This window comes from Numida meleagris, chromosome 4 (genome assembly GCF_002078875.1).
Source record: "Numida meleagris isolate 19003 breed g44 Domestic line chromosome 4, NumMel1.0, whole genome shotgun sequence".
NCBI classification, from domain to species: domain Eukaryota; kingdom Metazoa; phylum Chordata; class Aves; order Galliformes; family Numididae; genus Numida; species Numida meleagris.
This window is the reverse complement of record NC_034412.1, coordinates 19,681,249-19,697,840: the sequence shown is the minus strand read 5'-3', so window position 1 is coordinate 19,697,840 and position 16,592 is coordinate 19,681,249. Positions and strand designations below refer to the sequence as shown.

At 46.8% G+C, this 16,592-nt stretch overlaps 1 long non-coding RNA gene across 22 annotated transcripts in view; it reads right to left on the bottom strand.

The window, feature by feature from the left end:
- LOC110397786 overlaps window positions 1-16,592 on the bottom strand; it is a 115,618-nt gene that overhangs the window by 30,252 nt on the left and 68,774 nt on the right. For 16 of the 22 annotated variants that reach the window (XR_002437967.1, XR_002437972.1, XR_002437968.1 and 13 more), the window contains 4 exons: window positions 14,712-14,852; window positions 11,047-11,198; window positions 3,963-4,136; window positions 2,080-2,249 (listed from right to left, as the gene is read on the bottom strand). This is a non-coding gene — a long non-coding RNA (uncharacterized LOC110397786). Of the gene's footprint in view, window positions 1-2,079; window positions 2,250-3,962; window positions 4,137-11,046; window positions 14,491-14,711; window positions 14,853-16,592 lie in introns of all 22 variants that reach the window. The other 6 variants (XR_002437976.1, XR_002437982.1, XR_002437970.1 and 3 more) reach the window with 5 other exon arrangements.

The window sequence follows — 16,592 nt, the reverse complement described above, 5'->3', positions numbered from 1 at the left end:
GAAAGAAATTGGTGCCAACAGGATGATTGCCCTGTGCCCAGGAGGGGGACATCCTCCTTGAGAATCAAGACCAGGGACATCACCCCAGACTGGGACAGGGTGTAACCTGGCCTACACCCTGCAGCAGCCATTCCAGCTCCATGCTCTGCAGCAGTAAAGCCAGGCCTCTGCTTAGCGCACTTGAGTGCCATACAGTTGGTGTCTAAAGAAACTTAAACCCTTTGTTATCTCTGGGATGATTCATGTTAGCTTGATAGCACTAACACCCTTTAATCTTTGTTTTTCCAAGAATCCCCAGCCTCCAGCCCTGCAGCTGTGGGCCCTGTGGCTCTGAGCACAAGCAGCCATGGTGGTCTGCCACATTCATTCCCTGTTGGACTAACTTCTAAACACTTCCCAAAAAGTGTATCTGCCACTTCTCTTCCAAGAGGAATGATGATTTCCTTACCCATCTCCAAAGTAATTTTTAATAGATCACAGTTGTTGCATCAACTTTGATTACCATAAGTGAGGTTTTATCTCCTTGGGGGTGGCTCTGTCAGCAATAGACACCAGGTTTCCTGCCTACCGCCATTTGTGGGCTGTTGCAACCATTTGTCCAGTCATAAAATTATTAGCACATTATCCCTGGGCAACGACTTGCAATTTTCTCTTTTTATTACTCAATAAACAGTTTGGAACCCAACCCCCCAGAGTGAGAATAGCAACTAACCTGCTTCTTACACATCCATAAATGATTTAGCAAAGAGAGAAGGTGTAGGAACACAGAAATGCTACCAAAAAGAAAAAAAAAGATGAGTATATTGCACAATTTTTGTCATAATGAAATTAAAATGTGGCTTAGGACATCTGCAGAGGAATGAGGGATAAGAGACAGAGCTTTGAGAAGACCCACTGGAGAGGGCTGCTGGCACAAAATTTCCTCTATGACAGTTCCAGCAACACACACCCTGGTTTTCCATACGCAGACCCAAGTGCCAACACTTCCTATTGAACATGCCTAGGTGCCCAGAGAGCATTGAGAAACAAAAACACAGCACTTAGTTGACTCAGTGTAGCTATATTAATTCCAGTTATATTATAGCTATTTATTTCCAGCTATAGCTGGGGGAAGGGGCTTTCATGGAGGAAGGGGATTTTCTAATTGAAAAAGAAATGCAGTTTATGGAGAGTGAAAACTGGTCCCAAATCCAAGTCTAATTGAATAAGAAATAACCTGGATGCTTTCTCTCCATTCATAAGCTTGTTAAAATTCCAAAAGTATGTATATATAATCTTATATTTACTAAACAAATCTATTCAATTTCTTGTTTCAGTGTGACATTTTCTATTTCAAAGCTGACCTATTTTGAGGAGTAAGAAAATTAGCTGAATTCCCCCAAATCAAAACACTTTATTCTGGTTGAATAAAATATCAGGTTTCTTTTTACCCTTTCTCCAAAGAAGTACACTCCTTGCGGGGGGGCTACCGGAATGGATTTTATTTATTCTTTTGAAGTCCAGTTCAGCCATAGAACAGGGGAAAAAAAGCCTCTAGACAATTTGCACAGCAATGATTTCCAGCCTACATTCATGTTCAAAATCGTTCCCATAGATTTGGGATATAGGAATTTGAAGTGTAGGAAAGGACTGATAAATTGAGTAATGGATTTTGCCTATAACAAAGGGTTTTTTGAGAGCCAGTAGCTCACAGAAAAGAACTGACCACAGGCTGCACTGTCCTACTGGCTCTCAGCACCGTCACTGCAGTTTGTTGGCAGCTTTGGAAACCAAGGTGAGTGGAGGTTTTGCATCGCATACCAGCCTGTCAGAGCAACCTCTGGATGAAGTCACTCCCAGTGAAGGGGCAGCTTGTCACAGTCATTCTTCTAATGTTTTGAACACTTCCCCTGCCGGTATTTGATTAAAGAGATTTTTAATCAGCTCAAGATATCTTGCACTATGGCTGACATTGGTGTGAGGGGGAATAAATAGCTCTCAGCTGTCTCAGAATCCAAAGATATGTGTTAGAGGATCTGTGCAAGACTGCACGTTTCGTTTTCTTGTTTTTGGAGATGCATATTAAGAAGGATCACTCACTCTTTGGCAATACTTCCAGTCCACAGGAAGCAGTCCTCAACTGAGCTGGGAAAGGTTGCCTCACTGGAAGGTCTGGGCGAGATGATATGGCAGGAGGTTTTCTTTCTGATGCAGATCTCTTTTCTTTGGAGCCATCCTATGCCACTGTCCTACTCTGCAACAATGCCGGGCTGGAGGAAAGAAATAAATCCGTTTGTGTTATTATTTGCACATCTCAGAGCATTTGCTCCAGGCTGCCCGCAGGCACAGTTGGCCAACTCTATGCCTTCACCAGGTTTCCTTGACGATGTCTAAAATATTTTCTTTCTAAAGCTGGACTCTGAAGCACAGATCTTGTCTGCACACCAGCCCCTGCAAACCCAGTCTCGTTTGAAGTCAGTTGCCAGAATTTGGGATGAAGTGAGAACTGTGTGGCTTTCTGATAGAGGAGCACAATGTTCAACTTTCCGAAACTTTTCACAAAAGGTTGTGCTGGGACTGTGCAGAGCAATCAGTGCATGAGCTGTTAACGTGGAACTCATGATTGCTCGTAGCAATCACGGGGTCTGAAAACACAGCAGGATTCAAAGGAAGATCAGCCACTCACACAAGGTAACAAGGACATCTTAAAATGAGCAGCTATTGTATCGGGATTCAGAGCTAATTTATCCCAAAGGAAGGTTATTTGTTAACTGCCTCTTGAAGAGCTGCTGATAGAGCTGGAGGAAGGGTGACAATTCCTCTTCACAGCCACCCCCAAGGATCGTTCTTTCTCACTGGGAATGAAAAATAAAGCTCCTTGAAAGAGGGGGACAGGGACTACAGACAGCAGCATAGATGCTGCAGGATCAAGTCTCTGTTGCCTGAGTGAGACAGATTCTCCAGGCTCATAAACCAGGGCTGATCATGTCCTGAATTTGCTCTCATTGCCCAGCCCTTGAGGCTCGCTAGCTCACTCTCTGCTCTGTTTTCAACTCTCTTCCTTCCGCACAGTGCTCTGAATTCAAAAGCCCTCTTTAGAAGCAGATGGGTGGTATTCAGCTGCCAAAACATGAGGTCCTCATTCTGTTTGGGCTGTCCAAGGGTATTCCTCCCAGCTTGCTGCCACTCCAGATGGGCACCAGCATCCCAAGGATGCTAATTTGTATTTGCATCTGCTGTAGAGATGATCGGTACCTGTGGCTCGTACTAACCACTGTGGATAGGTGCCTGCACTCCTAGCCCAGCCCTTGGGGATGGCAGTGAAGAGGAACTGTTGCCCTTCCTTCAGCTCTTCAGAAACTCTTCAAGAGGTGGTTAACAAATGACCTTCACTTGGGATAAATTAGGCAAATAACAGGACTTGAAAGATAGGAGTGCCTCTTACTTAGGCAAGAAAGTGTTTATTCTCTCTTTAACTACTCCTACTGATACCATTAGCTGACAGTGATCAAAACCAAAGTGAAAACACTGGACTGACAACGCCTGTGTTCCTCACCAAGGCATCTTCCTGAGGAGGAAGGCTAGGTTATCCACCACCCTTATCTCTGCACCTGATGAGCCATGCACGTGACATCGGGCTCCAGACATCATAAGTAACGCTGCGTCCCACTGCAGCCAGTCCCAAATACTTGAGAAAACCTTTGAAGCCAAACTATCAGGCCTATTGAGAGCAGTCCCATCAAGTCCAAGGGGAGATTTACTAATTTAATGTGTACATGGCATTGCTCCTTTACTACCATTCCTGCTCCCTTGCTTTGATAATAAGTCCAAACATTGATCACTTGCTAGGCCCTTCGTTAGCCAATTCCAGAAGTCAGAAATGTCACAAATACATCAGTCTTTACTTCTTCCCTCTAAATTCCTTGCAGTGTTTCCCACTGCTTCTCCAATATCTCAGTGAGACACACCTGGGCCCTGCTTACCTCCAGGCGCATGCACAGACAGAATCTTTCCAGATGGGCACTCTTTCACCATTTTGTAGAAGAAAGTTTCCCCCTGAGGATGTCAGAGCTGGTCAAATGAAGTAAGCTCCCTAAAAGATCAGTGATGTGATGTTGAGATGGAGAGGTTCAATTTGAACAGCCAGTTCTGGGTGGCTGAAAAAGAGTCAGGAATCAGTGATTGAGAAGCAGAGCTATATCCTCCTTGCCAGGTGGGTCACACTCCTCAGCCAAGCTACCAGCCCCATCCAGACAGAACTAAGCATCCATTTTAACCATTCATTTTAACGATTCATTCTAACCATCCAAGTGCCCTACCAAGATGGAAATAATTTAATGCTCTAAAACCTCAGACGAGGGGTCACAGTGCAGACCTGGCACTGCCAGAGGAGGCACAGAGCCCCAGAGCTCCACTCCAGAGGCAGCAAGACAACTCTGAAAGGGAGCAAAGACAAAAATGAGGCTGAGAGCAGCAAAATAAATCAGTGACAGAGTTTCACAAAAAGACAAATGAAGTTGAAACCTGTCCTTGTTTATTTTAATGTTTGGAGTGTTTCTGAGGTGATTTATGCCCCCACTTGAATGTATTTTTCTCCCTTTGTCTTCCTCTCTCCCCTCTTTTATTATTTTTTTTAACAGAAAAAAATATATTTGGGAGTTAATTGGATTTCCAGGCTTTGCAGCCAGACTCTGTAATTGATCTCTGAAGAGATGGATTTGTCAGTTGGCTGGGCATGCATTTGACAACATGATAGGAAAGGAATGAAGAACTCCCCCTGCATGCAGAGCCAAGGTGGGTCCCTGTGGCGTGCTGCTGGCCAAGCCCCTTGGCACTGCCCCAACCCGTGCCACTGCTGCCCCTTGTTCCTAACTTTGCCCCAGATTTCCTGGTTAACTCGTGGCTTTGGGCACCTTCAGGTAAGATAGCCGTGAGGTCTGAACAAGACAATCCCCTTACCTAGAGCTGTGTCTCAGAGGGTATATTTTGGCATCTGTGCCATCCCAGCTCTTTGAAGCTCCAGCAAAATCACGTTTGCCTTCACTCAAGACATGAGGTATTCCTTGCTTTCCCATTCCCTTTCCATTTTTGTTCTGCCTTGCAAGTCCATTATTTCCAAAGCATGGATGCATCAACCAAGCGTCCCCATAACTGCAGCTCCTGCCACCAGCCAGCACTGCTCCTCACCCCAGCTCAACCTTCAACCCTCCTCTGCTCTCACCAGGAGGCACCTTCATTCAGTCCCCTGGAGGTTCTTGTCACGGCAGACTGGTCCAGAGGAGGCACTGAGTTGGAGGACAGGAGCAGAGTGTCCCCATCAGCTTTCTAGCCACATTTCCCATTTCACCCAAGCAGTTTCCAAGCATCCCCACCAAGTCAAGCTCACACTGACTGGCAGCACAACAAATCTTTGGAAATGCCCAGTCTGTTCAGACCATGAGGACCATGAAATCCCCAAAGTTTGGGCTTGAGAATATGCTTCAAATAGCTGAGCTGGCTGTATACACAGAATCATACTGACATCTCCCACTTCCCACCAAGCCTCTGTGAGCAAAGGGGGGGTTTCTTCTCTGTTGTATGTGGCGGAGAAATTTAAATTCTGGTCTCATCTTAGCTACTGCAAGAGGCCTGATCCTGCTGCTCTAAACAGAGCTCTATTGGAGGCTGCTGCTTTTTAAGGTTCCTCACTCAAACCTGTCACGGCCACATGCTCTCTGCTGCCCATCTCCACAGCAGATGGCAAGCAGCCGTTCCCGACAGACTGCAGCAAGCTCCAGCACTCCCATGGGGAATTCAAGTTTGCACAGATCTCTGCAGGTGATTCCACATGGGAACTCAGCACAAAACAAGCACAGGAAAAATCTTCAAGAGTCATCGCAGAGCAGGTGAGAAAGGCATTTTTGGGAGCATTCTTGGCAGGGCAAGTTCTGGTTTCCCCAGGAGAACATCCTTCTCCCATCACAAAGGTATGCACACAAGCATTGAGCAAGTTGAGTTCAGTTATCTGGGAGATCGTCACCTCCCAGGGAGAAAGCTCTCCGCATTTTGTCCTTCAATGCAAGACTCACCTCATTTCCCATTTGGATGTGCATTTATCCCAAATCCCAAGCCACTGCTACAGCTCCCAAGGAGCCAGGAAAAATCATCTGTCTTTCTGCACCAGAGACCCCCCTCTCTGTTTGCAGGTGAGCCAGAGGAAGGCACCACATTCCCATTCACCTGCCAGCTTGCCTAGGAGATGGGGAATTGCAGTCCTTTTATATGTTACAGCCCTGTCTGAAAAGCCTGGCATAGCCTGCACCTGTGTGAGTTAGTTACACCGGGCTGATGTTTTGCTGCTAGAAGCAGCCCTATAATAATTGACCCAGCTTTTCTGTGCTGCTGACACCACCTGGCACGACCTGGCAGAAGGAAACACTACATTTGCACAATGCATAATTAAATACGGAGCTAACTTCCACAGGAAGCTGCTGTGGCCAAGAATTTGTGACATTTCGGAGGGGAAGCAGGCATGTGTGCGGATAACAAGAATAGCCAGTGTAATGACAGCTAAATACCAACACGCCTGTTGACAGTGCTATTGATATGGCAGGCAGCCTCCCATTATTGGAGATAATAAGCATATCTACCATGTGATGGATCTGCCTTCTGCTGCACCTCCCATTTCAATGTCTGATTGTGGCATCGCTCTGAGAGGTCAGAGCTATGTGGGCACTGCAGTTCCCCGTCTTCTAGTGTTTTTTCCAGCACACATGTCAAAAATATTATGCAGTTTTGTTTTGCTGTTGCTTGCACTGGATATAAAACTCTGTGCGATGGGAGCGTTCCAGAATTGCAAACCTTGTTTATAGGCAGGAATATTGTTTTGTGCAGGTGTAAGGTATCACTCACGGCAGCATTACAGCTCCTACACACTGTGACAAGGAAGCAGCTCGCAAGCGGTCACGCAAAGGAAAACATCTGTTACAAGCTAGCAGGTACACAGATCATCAGCAAATTGCACAGCTTGTGCCTGATTTTCCCCTTGCTTTGTTTCGCAGCTTGCAGCAGCATAGCTCAGGAGCAGAGGGGACGTGGTGAGAGCTGCTGGGGATGTGCAGCCCCAGGGCCAGCACCCACAGATCTGCGTTGTGCTATTTCTGTTTAACTTGGGTGTAGTTCTTTTTGCCTCTACCTCACGCACAACAGATTTCCTGATTGCGGCTGGACATTCCCATCTGCTCTGTGTTACAGAGCTTAGATCAGGAAACAGTGGGATTCTGTTTCCATCAGACAGGATCTCTGGTTGATCTCCAGCCAGCCTCAGCACTCAGCCACGATCCCCAGCATCGCATGCAATGGTTGGAAAGGAGGATCTCCCCGTGCCCTCCTGACCGCCCACTGCCCATACTCCTACCCATCTAGATGGACTCAGACAGCTCAGACACAGCCCCCAGCACTGGTTGTGTCCAAACCCCTCCATCTGCTTAGCCTTCGCAACCTTGCCCAGGCTCTGCTCCCACCCATGGAAATCCTCCCCTCCTCCATCAAAGTGCCAAGGGTTTAACTTCGCATCTCCTTTCCCCCTCCCTCTTTTTAAAAAAATGTTTTCTATATGTATATATGATCTTTTCCCCTTGAGCAAAGCAAAGAGGGGGCAGGAGGAGAGGAGCCATCCCAGGTCCCACCCTTCCATCACCTGCTATGAATTGCACGATCCTGGAGCTTCTGCTCCTACCAGCTCGCCATCAGACACATCAATGCCTTTGGCACATGATTTGTCATGTCAGAGGAGTTCACCACTTCTGGCACCGAGCAACACAACTTATTAAGTCCCAGACACACACCTTAGCGATCGATGGGAATTTCAACTGCGACTTCATTGTGAAAAGGATCAAGCCTTTTAAAATCCCATCCCTCAAACAGAGTTGTCTTGCACTCTGCAGGAGCCCCGTGTAAACACTGGGACTTCATGAGCATCTGCTTCACGGGGCGAGTGGAGGGAGCAGAGGTCACTGCACACAGTCTGGCGAGACCCTGTGTGAAGCACCACACAATCCCTGTCACCCAAAATTGGGGTCACGGATGGTGAGCTCGGGCTGGAACTGGCTCAAAGGAAGGCTATCTGGAACAGCAGAGCAGAGGTGGCCTTTTTACAAGAGTCAGCTGCTGGGAGAGCCCAACTTGTTAGTCTAAGAAAATGAAGGTGGAGAGGTGATAAAATTGTTCTCTCTCCGTGTATCAGGGGGTTTAACATGAAGGAAGAGAAAGTGCTGTTTAAGGTGAAAGGACAACATCAGCAAAAGGTCACAAACCATCCACGAATAAATTTAGGTGAAAAACTAGAATGAGGTATTTTACTGTCCAAACAATTAGGGGGAAAGCCAATGCAATAAGAAAGGGTTTTTCAGCCTAGGGGAGGGACAAGAAGCCTCACTGTCTGCAATAGGAGGGAGAAGGACTTGATGGCCTAGGGGTTCCGCAGAAGCAATGCTTCTGTTTTTGCCATGCAGACCAAGCAGGGCAGAGAGGCAAGGTGTGCTGGGAGCGACAATCCATTTGTGCAAGGTCAACCGATTTAATTGGAAAAACGTGACGGGTTTGAGACTTGGGTCTGAAACAGAGCAGTAAAAATCAAGGCAAACATAAATCAAAAGACTGTGATAATTCGCAGGAACCTAAGGGCTGGAAGGGGTGTACCCTTCACAGCGTGCTGGGGCAAGAGAGGGCAGCTTGGCGCAAACACCAGCAGAAAGTGCCCACTGCCGAGCCAGCACCAGCTGTCCTGTTGCCCATGGAAATCCATACAGAAAATCATTAAACAATTGCAACCTCTATCGGAAGAAGATCATCCTTGGAAGATGCTTCCCCAGAAGCTGCCGCTCACCCTGACTCATCGGAATAATGGTCAGAAGGTCATGTTGTAGATTAACAAACAATAAATAGTGAGACCAAAGCAAATCGGGGGAGGAAAATGAGCCAATACCATGCCGCCAACCCCAGCTCCATGCAACCTTAAGGCCAAGCACCACGTCACGTGGAATGGCCACCCCACTGAGCAGGCAACGCAACATGCTGCTTCCACCAAAGGCAGGTGTCCCATAAAACAACCACTCAGCATCAGCTCAGTGGCCTGGGAGAGGAAACAAAAACAGTGCCTGAAAAAGTCACCCAGCCAAGAAGGTTAGGTCTAACACGCGGGTTGATTTAACACACAGTTTTATTGCTCCCTACTGACAGAAGCCTCTCTCGTTTGGAAGGTTCTTAAGCACCTGATTTGGGTTAGGCTTAAGTACCCTTCCAAAGCTGGCCCTTCGTGTAGAACCAAGATAATCCGCGAAGACACAGCAGCTCACTCGCCTGTGCTAAATCAATCTCACTGTTATTTTATTCAGCATAAAAAAGTTCCCAGGGATCACGTTTCTACCAGAACTTGTTAACAATTTATAACTACCACCTTAATCATTAAAAACAAACAATGGGAAAGAAAAATCATTAAATTAATCCCTGATCTGGAATCCCGGAAGAGAAAATGAATTATTTTTCAAGACTGCAAGAATTAGAGGCCAACCCTCCAGATCGTGCAGAAACATGAAGAGCAAAGCGTACGCATCCTCTGCCAGACAGCATCCAAGGCTGCTGAAGGAAGGGTTTTTTTTTTTTTTGTAATGCTTTGAAGTTCTTTGCTGTCATTCTCCAAGGAGCCTGGCAACCACATTGTGATAGAGCAAGGCTGAGCCTTTCAAGCTTTCAGAGTTATTTCCAAAAGAGCATGGGCTGAGCTGAGCATTGCAGCTGGCGTGTGGGAGCTGCTGGCTGCAGCATGGTGAGTTCAGCCTGAGCACAGTGAGTAGAAGCTCCATCCCAGGACCACTACCTGCACCCAGGACCACCACTTGTACCCAGCACCACCATCTGCTGCCCTGGGCTTCTGGTACAAGCACAGCACCAAGCCCACAGAGTTATCAGGTGTGGGTTTTTTTTTTCTTGTGTACCCACAAGTAATTGCAGGCGATAACAGGTCTGAGGCAGGTGTGAAGGATGGGGGAAGAAGACACGCTCCCCAGCTAACTGCATGCATGCACAGTGCTGAACCTGGATATCATAGGGTGAGGCATGGAAAATTCAGGACTTTTTCCCCATCTGGCTGAAGGAAACATCCTTCTCCTTCATCAGCTGAGATCACTGACCCCCTGACCACACCACCAACCCCTCCTGGCCATCCCCACCAGTGCCAGCTTCTCCTCCCTCCACACCAGCGCTGACTTTCCCACCATCGGAGCCCTCCGTCGAGGTCCAGCTGGGGCTGCTGCATCTCCACCCAACACAAAATCAGTGGGGCCGTCACCTCGCTGGGGCGAGGACGGGAAGTGAGCGTCCCAGCGGGCTGCCAAAGCCACTTCCTCGGCCATGCTGCCGCGATCTGGGCAGGCAGGCGCGGGGAAGGCTGGTGGAAAACTTGGGCAGGGGGGCGGGAAACGGCAGCCTTCGCTTTTCAGACTGTTAACTGTAATTAGCCTGGTTTTTGAGATGTAATTATCTCACAATCTCAAAGCAAACACCCCGGAGGAAATTGCACAGTTAAAGACAGCGTGGCATTAAAAATAAATTATGAAGAGTCCTGCCCGCTATTGCTATGGATCTGTCAGCATTTTCTCCCTAAAAGTCCCTGCCTGGGGGAGCTGGAACCATCCAGCTGTGACTTTCCATGCCAAACTGTCTGCAAAGACGTAGGATCGTGCTGCGTCCCTGTTATGATGCAGAAATTAAAAACTATAGCCCCCCCGATCAGGCGGCATTCAGCTTTGTCACAGTCCAATTACAAAATCGCTGCCCTTTGGGGGTGGGGAGGTTGTTCTGTTTTGGGTTTTTTCCCAGAGGAATTAAATTGTACAGGCTATTTAATACAGCGCACGAACAAAATGTGCTAGGTGTTTGGAAACAAGTCAGCTGCTAACAGATCACAATACTCCTTCTCCTCCCAGAAAGAGCTCCCAAACCCACTCTCACTGCCCTTTTTGTTGCTACTGGAGTGCTTTCCAGAATGAGGATGGTTCTTCACACCCAAACTGCCATGCCAGGACTCACCTCAGGAGGTGGAGGAACCCGGTTAGTTCAGTGAGAGCTGGATCTCCCTCGTGGCTCAGAGCTTGTCCTTCATTTGGAGGACTCCTCAAGAGGCTCCAGCCCATAGAGCCTGGCCTCTGGCTTCATGCAAGACACTGTTCTGCAATGTCTGGCTGGAGAAGAGATGCAGAAAGGAAGGGAGAATTGGCTTTAAAAGATGTAAGGGACACACCACGACGCCTCCTCAACATCTGCAGGGAGATGAAAGCAGATGGACTAGATGGCCTGCAGAGGTCCCTTCCAACTCTGAGGATTCTATGAAACACACAACTATCTCCAAACCATCATGTTCATTACACTTAATTCATTCTGCCAGAGTTGAGGAGGTCAAGGAATTCCCAGCCATGTGCAGAGCCCCAGAACACCATCCAAGGTCATAGAATCACAGAATGGCTTGGGTTGGAAGGAACCTTAAGGACCATCTAGTTTCAACACAACTTCCACGGGCAGGGCTGCCAACCACCAGATCAGGCTGTTCAGGGCCCCTGATGGAGAAGATCCCAAAAGACCACAGCCTTGCCTTTCAGCAGAGAGGCGGCTTCCCTGTGGATCCCCACAAATGGGCTTCTCCAGAGCACTGCCCCGTGCTGTGGATAATTAACGGGTGCTTCTGGAGTACAAGACACATCTGCCACAGGGCTTCCTGCAGCACTGAGCCCCACTTAGTTAAATCTCTCATACTTCTTACGGTACGAATCAATCCCACCATCTCTCCTCTCCACATATCTTGTCACTCACAGGATGCAAAGAAGAATTCTGGAGAGCCCATTAAAAGCCACTCAACTGGAAAATAGCTTCTGGCCTAATTCTAGCACCAGGGTCTTAGCTTGGGAGAGGAATCTGACAGCAAGAGCACGTCTGTGGGGAGGAGAAGGCGAAGCTGTTAACTACTTCACCAATCTAATGTATAGTGCTCTCCAAGAGCAATTAATAATTAATATTCGTAGCCTGCTTAAATCTGTTGACTCTGTAAACCACAGCCTCTCACTTAAAGGACTCTCGGAATGCTGAGACAAACTGAAGAACACCCCCTACGGAGAGACTCCGCATAAACAAGAGCAACAGCAACTCCCAGCTCCGCAGCCCTAGTTTCAATCCCTCTGCTTCTCTTGCCCTCTTTATCTTGTTTAATTAAGCATAATTTCTTAGGAACAGCTCTTACAGAGGTAGATGGAAAGTCCAGTGTTACAGGAGCTGGGTCTCTGGTCCCTGTGATGCTATACCAGTGCTATAATGGGAGCAGTAAGGCACTGGGTTGGTACGGGATGCTGAAGTCACTAAGTCCAATGGTATGTTCAGATGTTCCTAGGCCACACACACATGCCAGAGTGAAGCTTTGCAGGGTAGAAGGGAGGCTCTGTAGCACATGCCACCCTACAAATGCAGCCGACAGACGGTAGTCTTGTCTCCTTTCCAGCACTTGGGATTATCAACCAAGGTAGATTATCAGATTTAAGGGTTTGCAACTAGATTTATCAGATTCTGGAGTTGGGTTTATTGCCTCAAAGATGAGTGAGCACTTTCTGAAGACCAGAGGGAATCACTAGATCATCACAGCTCAGCTTGCAGAAGCTCCAAAACTACCAACGTTCCAGCTGCTGTCCTCTTTTACAGTTGCCAAGCAATTCCAATGGAGAATACTGAAGTTCCGCCCACTTTCCTCAGTAATGGCTGACCATATTAAGATGGTAAAAAGGTCACTAGCCCTCCCTTATTACTCCATAGTAAATGTTTAACACAGCTCCATACCTGCTCTCTGCCAGCACCCAGACTCACTGCAAACCCGATACCACGATGGGAGATCACAGACATGCAAAGTAACTGCACAGAACTGGAAAGATTAAAGGCAGCAAACCTCCAGTTCACTGCCATCATTGCAACCAATCCTCCTTTCTACAGCGCTGCCCCTAATCCAGTTTGTTCTCATTCATAGCTGCAAACGTAAAGCAGTTTCCCCAGCTCCCAGCATTGTCACCATCTTAATCTGAGTTTCAGCCACCAAAAGATGCCTGATGTCTAGGCATAAGGTCACAGTATCTGGGAGGTTAGTGTCATATCAACTGATAGTGTAGAGCTGCATATCAGCAGCATGCTGATGAAACCATGCTATGAGGCTTGGTAACCAGCTACAGGCAACACACACTGAAAGGCAGAGAGGTGGAATGGAGTAGAACAGGTTTTCTTGATGGGAACCATAACTACTGAGGAATCTGATTGTCTTCTACAGATGTCCCAAACCAGAAGAGCTCAATGGTTTGGGCCAAGAATTAGGCACCTTTCTGAATCTGGGCTAACCAATCACCCAAATTGTCCTAATTTTGTTTCAGGGGCTAAGCTGAAAGCAACGTCCACCTTTTCTTATGACTTTATGCAAGACTTGAAGATCTTACTATCTTTTACGTATCATACCTTGCGGTAATAGAATATACAGACATATGACTTATTCTGTTGCAGATTTGGGTCTTTCATTGTATGTGTATGTTACTTGCTCTTTTGAAACCCAAGTTTAATAGAATATGAAAAGTTCTTTTTTTCATTACAAGTAAAACCATTCTCTTATCTGTGTTATGAATTATATTTAATTACAGCCATGGTTTAATCTGGTGATATTTCTCTAAGATAGACAGAATTTTAAATCACTAAGTCACATATGCAATTTCCTACCTTATTTTCCACATAAACTCTACTATTTAGTTTAAACAGAATTCAACAAACACAATTCTATTGAAAATTGTTTTTATTTCAGAAGTGCAACAGAAAGAGGCCTGCTAGCTAGCATTTAGGTGAGAGTACACCTAAAAATACCTAATATCAGGAAACAATTATACCACTCTCTTTGAATTAATAATTTGTATTTAAAAAGGAGGAAAAAATGCCCATAGATATTTTTCCCTTGCTTGCTATGTAAGTAAGGACAACCAGTGTGATTCTGTGGTTTGTCCAGCTGTGAGGAACCAAGCCTCATGATGATGAACCATGGAAGAATGTCACAATTTTTGCACAGTGGTCCCAAAGATCAGCATTTGGGCAAAAACAAACCAACCAACCTTTCTTCCTACTTGCCTCTCTCTGCTGGTGCATATTGGGTTTACAATCTAAGCAAATAAGATCTTTCCTCTGGAGTCTCATAGTGAGCTAGATAAGAAACAGTTCTGGTTCCCCCAAGAATTTTAAAATACTTTTTACCAAAATGAGAAAAACAATAATATGACTTTGTATGAAACATATTACTCAAAATCAAAATGCTTCATTTGGTCACCGAGTGTCTAAATATTTTTGGCAGATTTCAAGAAAAGGATACACGAAATTTGAAATCTGAAGTTCTCCATTTTCATTAGAATGTGAAATTGAAGGCTTTTGGATTACAAATCTCCTTCCTCTTCCGTCCTCCGAAATGGGCAAAATCTAAAAGAAATTCTGAACATTTCAGGGTTGCTAGATTTTGGGAGGGAGCCCACAGCGGTACTCTCATTGAAAGACAACCCACCCAACTTGCCTATTTTCAGTTTATGAAAGGAAACCCAGCGGGTCAATAATATCTGCTGGGACTTCCAACTGATAACGGGAGAGGTGCCAGGAGCTCTCTTGAGCAGGCAGTGGAATTGCAGATTTCTGGACTCACTCACCTTACAGTGAGTGCTGTCAGCTTAATTCCAGCTTTTTCTCCTTCATCTGCAACCTCTGTCATCAGATCAATAGCATCTCTTCGTGTCCAAGCAACACATTCTTACAGGACGAGCTAGTGGATCCTAGTGCCAGGAGCAGACCTAAGATACACCAAACACACAAGAAACACGGGGAAATGGCTGCCTTTACTCTCATTCCCACTGATGCTGCCATTAACAGCTTCACAGTGCTCACTGCTGCGAATCTTGACACCCACCAGCACTCCCTCAAAGCAATTCTTCTTCATGAAATCTCTGCTTCCCCTCCACCCCCTCAGGTTCAAACCTACTGAGAACAACAATATTCCCCTGGAAGAAAGATGGAGTAGGCAAGGTTGGAGAGCATGAGACTCCTTCTGAAAGCAGGCCCTCAGCCGGCAACTCTGGACAACAACATCCATTTTGCTAATGACTGGAATAATGATGGCATTCTTGTTAGTAACTGTGGAGATAACAAGGCAAACACTAGTCGTAATTATTGTAAAATGTGCAGAAGGCAATTTAGAATAATAAATGTTTCAAATGCAGAGAGCACACACACACACAAAAGAGCCCATCGTTAGCTGGAGCTCTCCGTCTGTGCCATACAAGGGCTCTCTTGATTGCATTGTTTGGAGGAACATGTCATGCAGTTGGCTTGGATTCAAGAACGCTGTGTCCCTCTGCCCCAGCAAGACAGCATCCCTCTGCCCCAGCAAGACTGCATCCCACTGCCTCAACAAGGCCATGTCCCACTGCCCAGCAAGACTGCATCCCACTGTCCCTGCAAGGCCATGTCCCACTGTCCCAACAAGGCCATGTTTCCTGTCAACATGGCTCTGTCCCACTGCCCCAACAAGGCCACATCCCACTGCTCCATCAGGGTAAGCAACACAAGCATGCTCCTCTGCTCACCAAGCTGCAAGGGCTCCTTCTGGGTTCCTGGCTAAAACAAAAAAATCAAAGCTGACTCAAGGCCTTTTGGAAGGGAGGAAGAAATTAATACCCACAGCAACAACAAGCACAGGGCTGAAGTGTTCCAGCATTTCCACAGGGCTGTGCTGGCAGTGGTCCTCGACAGCTGCAGCCACCACCTTGCATGCCCTCCAAGTCTGCTGTTGCATGAGGATATTTCTTTGCAGTGGTCTCCCCTCACTGTAACGCAAGCCAGCATTTGAGGTGCAAAGTGACTCATGGGCAGCAGTGAGAGAAGAGAGGCAGGAAAAAGACCCAAAGGAGAAGAAGGGTGGGGTGAGAAGTGGAGTCCAAATGATGAGCAAAGGGGAAGAGGAAAGCCAAGGAGAAGAAAAGGGCGCCCGGGAGACTCTGGTTCGAAAAGCTAAAGAATCTCTGCCAAAACAAACAGTTGGACATGTAGGGCTCTACACGTCTCTGGTTAATTTTGACCATCTGGCATTTATTGAAATTGTCTCCCTTTGTGTTTTTCACAATGAAGTGGTTTTGTACTCCTGCTTTCTCTCCCTCCATCCAACACGTAGCTTCTGTCCTGCCTTCCAGTTCTCTCCTCCCTGCAGTAACTTTTGAGCAAAGAACAGAAGTGTGGGAATGACTCCAAGGAGGGAACCAGCCGTGGAAAGCAAGCACGTGCACACAGACAGCCATGATCCATGGACTCTGCCCTCCCTCCTGCCCACATCTGACATACTTTGCCTTCCCTGACTCCCAGTCTGGGAAAGCAACAGACTGAGGAGAAAGGTGGACAGAAGTTAGAAAGGGGAACTAAGCCACAGAAAAGCATGGGAGAAAAACTTTTAAAAGGTGCAATTGTGAAGTGATGACAGGCTAGTGGAATGGAAGGAGAGGAGGAGAGGAGAGGAGAGGAGAGGAGAGGAGAGGAGAGGA